Genomic DNA, 9005 nt, shown 5'->3' on the forward strand with positions numbered 1-9005 from the left:
GATTCGGTATGAATAAAACAAGAGTTTACTACTGATTTCTTGTAGTCTGTTCAAGACGCTGCTACTCATGTTTCAAATGCAGATTATTCATCAGAATCGAAGCGAATCGGCTTTGTTCTTGAAAATAGAAGTCCAATTTAGGGAAAACAAACAAAACAGACATGTCTTTTGTTGATTAGCCGCAAAAAAAATAATGAAATCATCATCGTCATCATGGGGTCTATTTTGTTTTGACGTTTCTCCGTGTAGTAAATGGTAGTAAACTGTAGTAAAGGCTAAGTTCGAATGTAGCATATACCACAGAGAACAGACATGGAGGCTCGAACAAAATTTCTTGCAAAACATGTGTAAACAAACACACCGAACCTCAACGCCATCGACGTCGACATTGCAACTCACAATCTCATTTTGACAACACGATGGCGCTGGTATGCTCTTGCATGCATAACGACACTAGCGCACAGTGGCATTTTTTGTTGACGCTAGCGCTGGTTATGCACGGGATAACGTCGACATTCCAAAGTTATTCAAAATGAACAGTAGAAAGTTATCACAACATGGCGAGTGCAGCTTCAACGTCTGTTCTCTGTGCATATACCATAAGGTCGAAAATGTTTTTATTCATATCAAACATGTAGTTTTCTCTGTGGATTTTATTTTTGAGTAGATACTACAAGCGTTGAGTTTTGCTACATTTTATTCATACGACCCAATATGTTATATTTATTTATACCAAAAAAAATGCCTGCATTTTTGGTAGGGGAAAAGACGGATTTGGCAGGTTTTGTTCTATTATTGGCAGGGGGGTTTTGTCGACCGAATTTTATGAAATTTGACCACAATATTCTTTGATATGCAAAGAATGTTTGGGACAAATTTGAGCATAATCAGTCATAAAAAACCCCCCTGCCAAAAATAGAACAAAACCTGCCAAAGCCGTCATTACCCCTAGATAGGAATTGGAAAAAAACGAAGGTACCACCTTTAGTATAACTTGAAAACAACATTCAAAGTTGAATCAATTATAGTATAAGCTATTTTCGCCACTTTTTATGTAACACATCGAGTTATATTTCTGTTCAAATAATTACATATTTAGTAAGGGTATGCGATAAGACACTTTTTCCTAACGAAACGAAACGAAACGAAATTTCAAATGTCTATGTTGATTCGAAACGAATCGAAACGAAATGTAGTTTTTCTTTCGAGACTTCGAAACGATACGAAATCAAAGTCCATTTAATTCGAAATTTTACGAAACGAAACTTTAATTTTTTTCCGCGGATTTTTTATTGAATTGATTTTACATTAATTCTGATTTCATGTTCTCAAAGTCAAATAACTGCTTTGCGACCAATAGGGTTATTGTAACAGAAGAAGCAGTATGTGATAAATCGCCGCGTTCCCGTTATTGGCAATAGGGCAATACCCCTGCATTTGTGCCGCTTTCAAAGAAATACATCGTGCAGTATGTGCTTCCGAATCTGATCTGAATCTGATATAGAAATTGTGGGATTTTTTTAGTCTTATTCCACTTAAAATTATGTGATTAGGCTGAAGCATACATCAGGGGACTGAAGAGAAGGCTAATACGCCTACCCAGCATTCATTCAATATGGCGTACAATGTTTTTGTGTTATTTTCGTTTAATCCATGATAACAAAACTTCGGAAGTATCGACGAGCTATTTTTCGACATAAAGAAGCCATACAAACACAAAAGGCTCGATGTTCCTCCACCAATTGCAAGTTTTCGCCAGGAGAAGTTAAATGCCGATAATTAGCACTAACTGCGTACGAACCAATCACCCAAAATGAGCGCTGAATTCGGGTATACTACACAGAAACTGGGTACCAAAAACAGAAGTACCAAAAGCGATGTCGGATAGAGTGCCATTGTACCGCGGATGACAGGCGTTTCACCCTCCTGGCATACATACTTCATATTGACTTACCAGGGTGGTTTATGCTATTGAGCTAACTCAAAACCAGAAGATGAATGCATGTATATTATTTTTTATCTAGCATGCATTAGCTCGCAAGACGAATCATCTGCATCTTTCTAAAATGCACAAAAATATGTATTTCAGAAATGTGATCACAAAGTTTTTAAGGCAGCAGTTTGCTAGGTATGAGAAAATAATGTTTCTTTTCTACTACAAAAACTTGTAACAAAAGGATATCATTTCCTTCCAAATTCAACCTTTTCATAGGAGGCTCGGAGACCAATAGTCTTATATATAATCAACTCGACGAACCAAGTTGTAGTATGTTTGTCCTTGATATAAGTTTGTGCATATGAGGTATGCAAACATTTTTGTCAAATTTTCTTCCTCAACCGACTTCAATTGAGTGTAAGAAACAGCTGCTATGGACAATATGAGCCGGTCACGCCCTTACAGTCAATTTAGGTTTAGGAGAGGAAAATTATAGTTTGACACTCATCATTATAAGAGACCGAGAAATGCTCTGTATCTCCGGAGATGAAAACTGTGTTTAAAATCAATCCAACGCAAAATCTTAGCGGTGGCTCTTAACGCCTAGTTATGCCCCAAAATCTGGTTTGAGGACTAAGAGGTGAAGAAGTCGGCCTTTAATAAGAAAGAGGCGCTCTAAAATACGTCACAAGGGCCCTAGGAATCCACACCACGGTTTTGCCTCTTTAACAAAGTTGTATGTACTGATCTGATTCATACAGTAGACGTTCGATAACTGCAAGTCATTTAACTGTAATTATTTTTAATTACGATTCGATAGTTACAATAGTTTTGCAGTTATCGGACCGCTAAACTTCATAACTATGTCAAACTTAATGACAGCTGCATTGCGCTGCACAATCAGATGCACTTTTATTTCATCTGACGTCGATTGTCAACCGTTTGACGTCTAAAATACGTCGAACGGCATTCATTAACTGAAAAGTTAACATGTTGTAGCTATCGAACGGCTACTGTATATGATTGACTAAAATAAAAACTCCCCCTAATAAATTAGAAATTTTCCATAAAAAATTAGGAAATTGCCAATAAAGAAATCAGGGTATGAGCAATAAATAAATATAAAATTTCCATGAATAATGCAAAATTTACACAAAAAAATATGAATATTCCACAAAAAAAAAACAAATTATAGCACTTTTAAAAGCAAAAATGGCTATTATAAAAGAAGAATTTTTAATGAAGATATCAAAATGTTCCACGAACAAAATACAAATTTCCATAAACAAATTATTATTAGTAATTAACAATTACAAAATTTTCCACAAAATAAATTTCTTTTTCCATAAATAATAAAAAAAATTCCACAAAATAATCAAGAAAAAGCAATAAAAAATAAAAATGTATTAAAAAGCAATAAAACTGAGCCTAAGATTTTTTTTGGAAAAATTTCTAATTCTATATTGATATTTTATTTTGCTCCCGTATATGATTACATTTACACTCTGAGCCTGACGTTATAGAATTTTGAATCGGATCACTTTGAAAAAATAGGATAGAATAGTTGAAGATATTTATCTTTTTTTCTGTTGAACATTACTAACAAAACACTGCAGTGATGAACTCTAATTATAAGAAAAATCACTTTAATAAAGTTTTAAAAAAATATAGCAAAACAATGAAGACGTTTTTATTTCTTTGTTGGTCATTGAGCTCGGATCTAGTTGAAATGAAGACGTTTTATAGAAGAAAATTAAATACGTATTTGTCGACTCAGAATGGGCTTATGTAGAAAGCGTTAATAGAAAAATGTGTATAACATTAGGATTTGAAAACAGCTTTGTGATTTTTTCAGCGGCGCAGCCAAATTTTTTATAAATCACGACCGTACGAGGCAGTATGGTTTAATTCTGAAATTGTTCCGTTAAATTTCGTTAAAAGCTAATTTTTTCTAGCGAAATATTTGTAATTTTACGAAACGAAACGAAATCAAGAAATCAGATTTCGCAATGCTCAAATTCCGCGGAATTTCGTTTCGAACCACCTGAAACGAAATTTTTCGAAATACCGCATATGCTTAATATTTAGTAATATTTTTGTTAAAACTAGAAGAGATTTTATTACAATTTTTGTTATTTTAACTAGTAATGGTACATGTTTTATAACAACCGCTGTTATAAAAAGAAAACTGCCGTAACAGAATAACAGGTTCTGAAATAAATCTGTTACTATCCACTGGTCGGAAAGCGAACGACCGTTCTCGTTTACAACTACATTGATTTGAAATAAGGTAGCCATACTATAACTGTCCGAAAGCTTCGTGGCACCAACAAGACAAGATGATCAAGATCGGTGCTGTAAAAACCGCTGTGAATTTGTGTCCACGTGATTCCCGCGAAGTTGAACTCACCAAGTATCATCAATTCGTCGCACGGAGCGGCTTCGTTCGACACAAATGAGAGAGACTGACAGTGTGTGTCGATAAACTCCAAATCACGCGTCCGGTCTGGAGGAATGTAAAGTGCACAAATAAACAATCGACGATCCACGAGTTGGATAGCGACCCAGACTTGCTCCACGGCATTCCAGGTATTGTCCTCAATAGCAGTCACTTTTAGTCTGGAGCTTATAACGATAAGAACACCTCCTCCTGTGGATTTCCTACTGTTGTTCGAATTGCGGTCGCAGCGAAATATTTGATAACCATGCCCAAAAACATAACTTGAGATGGTTCTAGAATCCAGCCAGGTCTCAGTCAGAACGAATCGTAACAAAGATAGATAATGGCTAAGTGATAGTCTTGCAGAAGCCCGTTCATTCAGCCACCGTTCTGATAGTAGATTGTGATGACGGATGATGCTGGCAGGACTACAGATGCACTGGAAAACGAAGCACTATCAGATGACGGCTGTATGGCGTCCTGGCGATTGTTTATGGCGTACATCGTTTTGAAGCATCTTGTTGACTGAATGCAAAGGATGGAATTTAGCTGGAGAAACTTTGGAAACGTTTGAAAAATCAGGGTGCGAAATGCTTGGTGATGAACTATATTTGCCTGTAGAAGGAGTTCGGAAGATCCCGTCTCCCATCTCAAGCGTAGGGCTGGGACGACTGCTGGCCGCTGGCGGGAAAGGCGCGACTACGATGAGGGGGATAGGGACTTCCTTAAGGGTAGACGCAAGTGTGCGTCCGGAGCAGAGCTGACGTCATCTATCATATCATTTATTCCATCAACATAACTTCGTCCATTGATGTGCTCAATGGATCGTCGGATACTGCAGCAGGCCCTGGTCGCCAAAAATTTGCTACCGATCTACCGTTGTCGGTGAACTCCCGATAAACTAATACTCTCGGCCACGTAGAAGTCGATTATTGATGAATTTTCTCAATTTCCGAATTCACTACGCGTGATTCTGTAACCGTTTGGTTCCAATTTTGCTTGTTGGCTCCACCACAAGTCCCTAATTTTCCCTTCCCCTGAACATGCCCCTGAAAAAAGGAACGACGATCACTCAATCTCTGTAAACAATACAGTGAGTGAATGTTTGTTCCGTTTTCATGCGTACCCTAAATTGACAGTATTGAATATCAAGCAGTTTGAGTGTGGGTAAAACATCAACACCCCTGTAGCTTTAATGCCTACTCACAGATGGAGCGCAGGTGAAATGTAGAATAGGGTGTGCCGTCAGAATACATATATGTGTAAGTTTCGAAGAAACGGCTTTTCATATAAAAGACGGGGGACGATGAGGAACCTTCCTTTTCCAACTGTGATTGTCGAACGGAGTCGAAGTGCGCGCGTGTGTAATTTCCGTTTCGAGGTTAGATTTTGAAACCTCTGTTTTGTGAAAACTTATTGTTTAATGATGTTCTTTTCTATAGTAGCTAGGTCCAGTGGAAAAGTCTGATCGTTAAAAGATTAAGTGTTAGTAACGATTAAAAAAAGATTACAAAGAAAAGGGTTAGTAATTGGTTAGTTTTGTTAAAAACGAGTCAAATTAATGTGTTAATATTACAGTGAAAAGACGAATTTACTACAAACAAAAGAATCGTCCACAACGCACATGTTAAAACAATAAGAAAAAGGTAAAATTGACAAAACAAAAGTGAATAAGAAAAGGGTTAGCCTAGGACGTCACAGGGTATTAATTCTGGGTGCTTAGGTCCGTTCAAGGGGCCTTTTTCTTCCGTTCTATTTTCAAGTTCGTCCTCGGGTGTTCATGGTGGTGCAAACTCGTGCCGAATAACTACAACCCTCGGCGGCAGTGTAACAGTCGACGTAAACACGATAGGCAAACCGCGAGCAAGATCGGAACGTTCCCGGCCATTCCCGGCATTCTTCGCCGATGTCGCCATTGTTACCGCGAACGAGATCGGACAGATCCCGGCCATTCTCTTTCCATCTACGCCTTTTTGCGACCGTTCAGCATCCGCCATTGCAATCCGCTCCGCGGATAGAGAAATCCGCCATGATACCATCAAACACCGGAGGTGGTCTAAGAAAGCCCAGGACCATTGAGAACAACCCTCCATCCGACCTATCATCGGGATTCCCACCAATGTTTCCCAACTACCACGATTCGTACCACAAGGACCAGTGGTTACCCAGCATCGAACCCCAGCCTACCATCGAAAGCTTTCGCACCGATCATCGAGACTCCAGATCCGGATCCGGCAGCAACTAGCGAACAGCAAGTATACCCTTTGTGACGTCGTAAATAAATATTGTTGATTAGTATGTAGTAAATCGTGGTAGTTCAGTTATTAGGAAGTGCAGTCCTTGAACAGTAAGCCTTTCACAAACTTTGCTTTTTATGCGTCCCCGGGTTCACCAAGGAACCATCATGCCTCGCCTTTCGAGTGATCCAGTGGTAGCAAGACAATTATCTTCCCTCCTGTGTTCTGATTCCGCTTTGTTGTTCAATCGCTCGCAACATCCGTGGGAGGTTAACTTTATTGAACTCCTGCTTCGAGACAAAGACTGCTGTTTAGAGTGTGTATGAGGTGGAACAGTCGATAAACGACCCTCAGATACCTGATCCGTGAGCTAGCGAGTTTCAATTCTTCACTGCACTAGTATGCACCACGTAATCGTTAGCGATAAAGCCAAAATACGCCACTTCCAGACCGGTATTACACGTACTAATTTGCAATTAACAGCAGGAGAAAAACGCAAAACGATGCAACAGTAAACAAAACAAACATAAATTCTATTTGAAACAGTTTCTGTGAAACTTAAAAAAATCACAAGGAAATTCTGTTTAGTAGAATCTCCGGAAATTCTCGAGGAGAAAAAAAAATCGAAGCATGGTGGCATAGGCAAACTTTTAAACAATTTCCCGTAAAAATTTCAAAGAAATTCCGGTGAAAACTTTAGAGCATTTCCTGTTGAAAATTCGAAAAACTTGGAAGAATCTCCTGGGACAATTCATTAGATTTTTCCGGCGAAATAAAAAGATTCTACCGTTAATGTCTTAAAAATAACCTTGAAAAAACTTTACGTTGCGAACGTAATAAATAAATAGCCGAGCCTTCGCCTATCAAAACTAAGACAAACGCCGTCGCCGACGATTTTTGGATCGCCGATGACCTCTAACGGTAGTCAGAACCCATTAACGGACCAACGGGATATTTTATTAGATTTTATATAACTAGAGTAAAGATTATTTGAGCAAAAGTTGAATTTTCAGCGACAACAAAAAATGGCTTGCAGTTATCCGGAGGGTTCGATTAACCGGAGTGATTTTTTTTTCAACACTCCGGATAATCGAATCCGGCCTGTAGGCTAGATGTACCAGTTGTGGCCATAGCACCAGTTGTCGCACTAGTGCTTTATATGCCAAATGGCCAATCAAATCATCGCTAACAAAGTTCATATCGATAAAATATATTCATATGATACTATAACACCTTTGATTTCCTCCAAAACAAGCAAAGTATAATTGTAAAAATTGATTTTGCTTAATTTTTGACGTCCTTTGCACCAGTTATCGCACTAGTGGTCCCAATTTGGCCAATCCCATAAGAAAACAATGGGATTTGCCAAATAAGGAACAAAAATTAAGAATAGTGCCACAACTGGTGCATGCGTTCCTTTTATGGATTAATCAATTTTGATGATAATAACAAATTTTATTTTGGTTTTCACAGCTGTCCTAAGATGCAGGAAGTAAAACCTTTCGCTTAATATATAAAGTCCACCCACATGCCTTCTACTTATTTTTTTTTTAAATATTGTTCTTATGTATGTCGACAATTGGTACACCCACCCTATTCCACCGACACTACTACCCAGCCGACACTACTAGCAGCATCTCCCACTCTGTGAGGGAGTAGGGACCCTACTGTCTAGCAGCTAGGCCACCCCATTCATACACCGCAGTTCAATATTTGATAATACCGCCATCGGGGGTGACAATGGGTCTGGGGGTGAGAATGGGTCATCGCTCTCACTGGCAGCCTGGAGGTCGGATAGTAAAATCGTTCAAAAAGGTCTCTTATATTTTAGTCTTCTTGCTCTCAGATACATTCAATCTATTCTACAAGCATTCTAAGTACTTGAAACAGTGACCCATTCTCACCCCCATTTGACCCATTGTCCCCGACGACGGTACCCTAAAAGTAGGCAATTACCAAGGATTGGAACGCGCTGCATAGGGGATGCATAATGCATGAAAGAACTGACATTCAAAAGTTTAAGCCACACACAAAAAAAAGTTCTCAAAGAATATATGTAAATAGTTCTCATAAAGACAACATCAGCTGTGCATTGTGTCCCGACTTTATAAATGATATCCGTTTCATTAAATCGAGCAAGTATCTTTGGCGTTCATAGAAGTAAATTCTTAAGAGATATCCATAAAGTGTGATATACTCCATAAAGTGTGATATATCGCTAATTATGCAACACGTGAAAGCCACTACAGTTTGAATTGATAAAGTGATAAACGTGTATTGCAAAGCATGATTGCTTAAATCTATATTTTTACTGCCACTGCTGCATTATATTCTAATTGTGAAATACATAATATCGCACATTTTGAATAATCTTAAAACAAAACTTATGCAA

At 38.3% G+C, this 9005-nt stretch overlaps 1 long non-coding RNA gene across 1 annotated transcript; it reads left to right on the forward strand.

Moving 5' to 3' along the window:
- The first annotated feature begins 5705 nt into the window (after positions 1 to 5705).
- Positions 5706 to 6683, forward strand: LOC134216071 (uncharacterized). Its single transcript, XR_009980466.1, has 4 exons — positions 5706 to 5757; positions 5822 to 5897; positions 5955 to 6022; positions 6100 to 6683. It is a non-coding gene; the product is annotated as an uncharacterized LOC134216071 (long non-coding RNA).
- Positions 6684 to 9005: the final 2322 nt, after the last annotated feature.

This window comes from Armigeres subalbatus, chromosome 2 (genome assembly GCF_024139115.2).
Source record: "Armigeres subalbatus isolate Guangzhou_Male chromosome 2, GZ_Asu_2, whole genome shotgun sequence".
NCBI lineage: Eukaryota > Metazoa > Arthropoda > Insecta > Diptera > Culicidae > Armigeres > Armigeres subalbatus.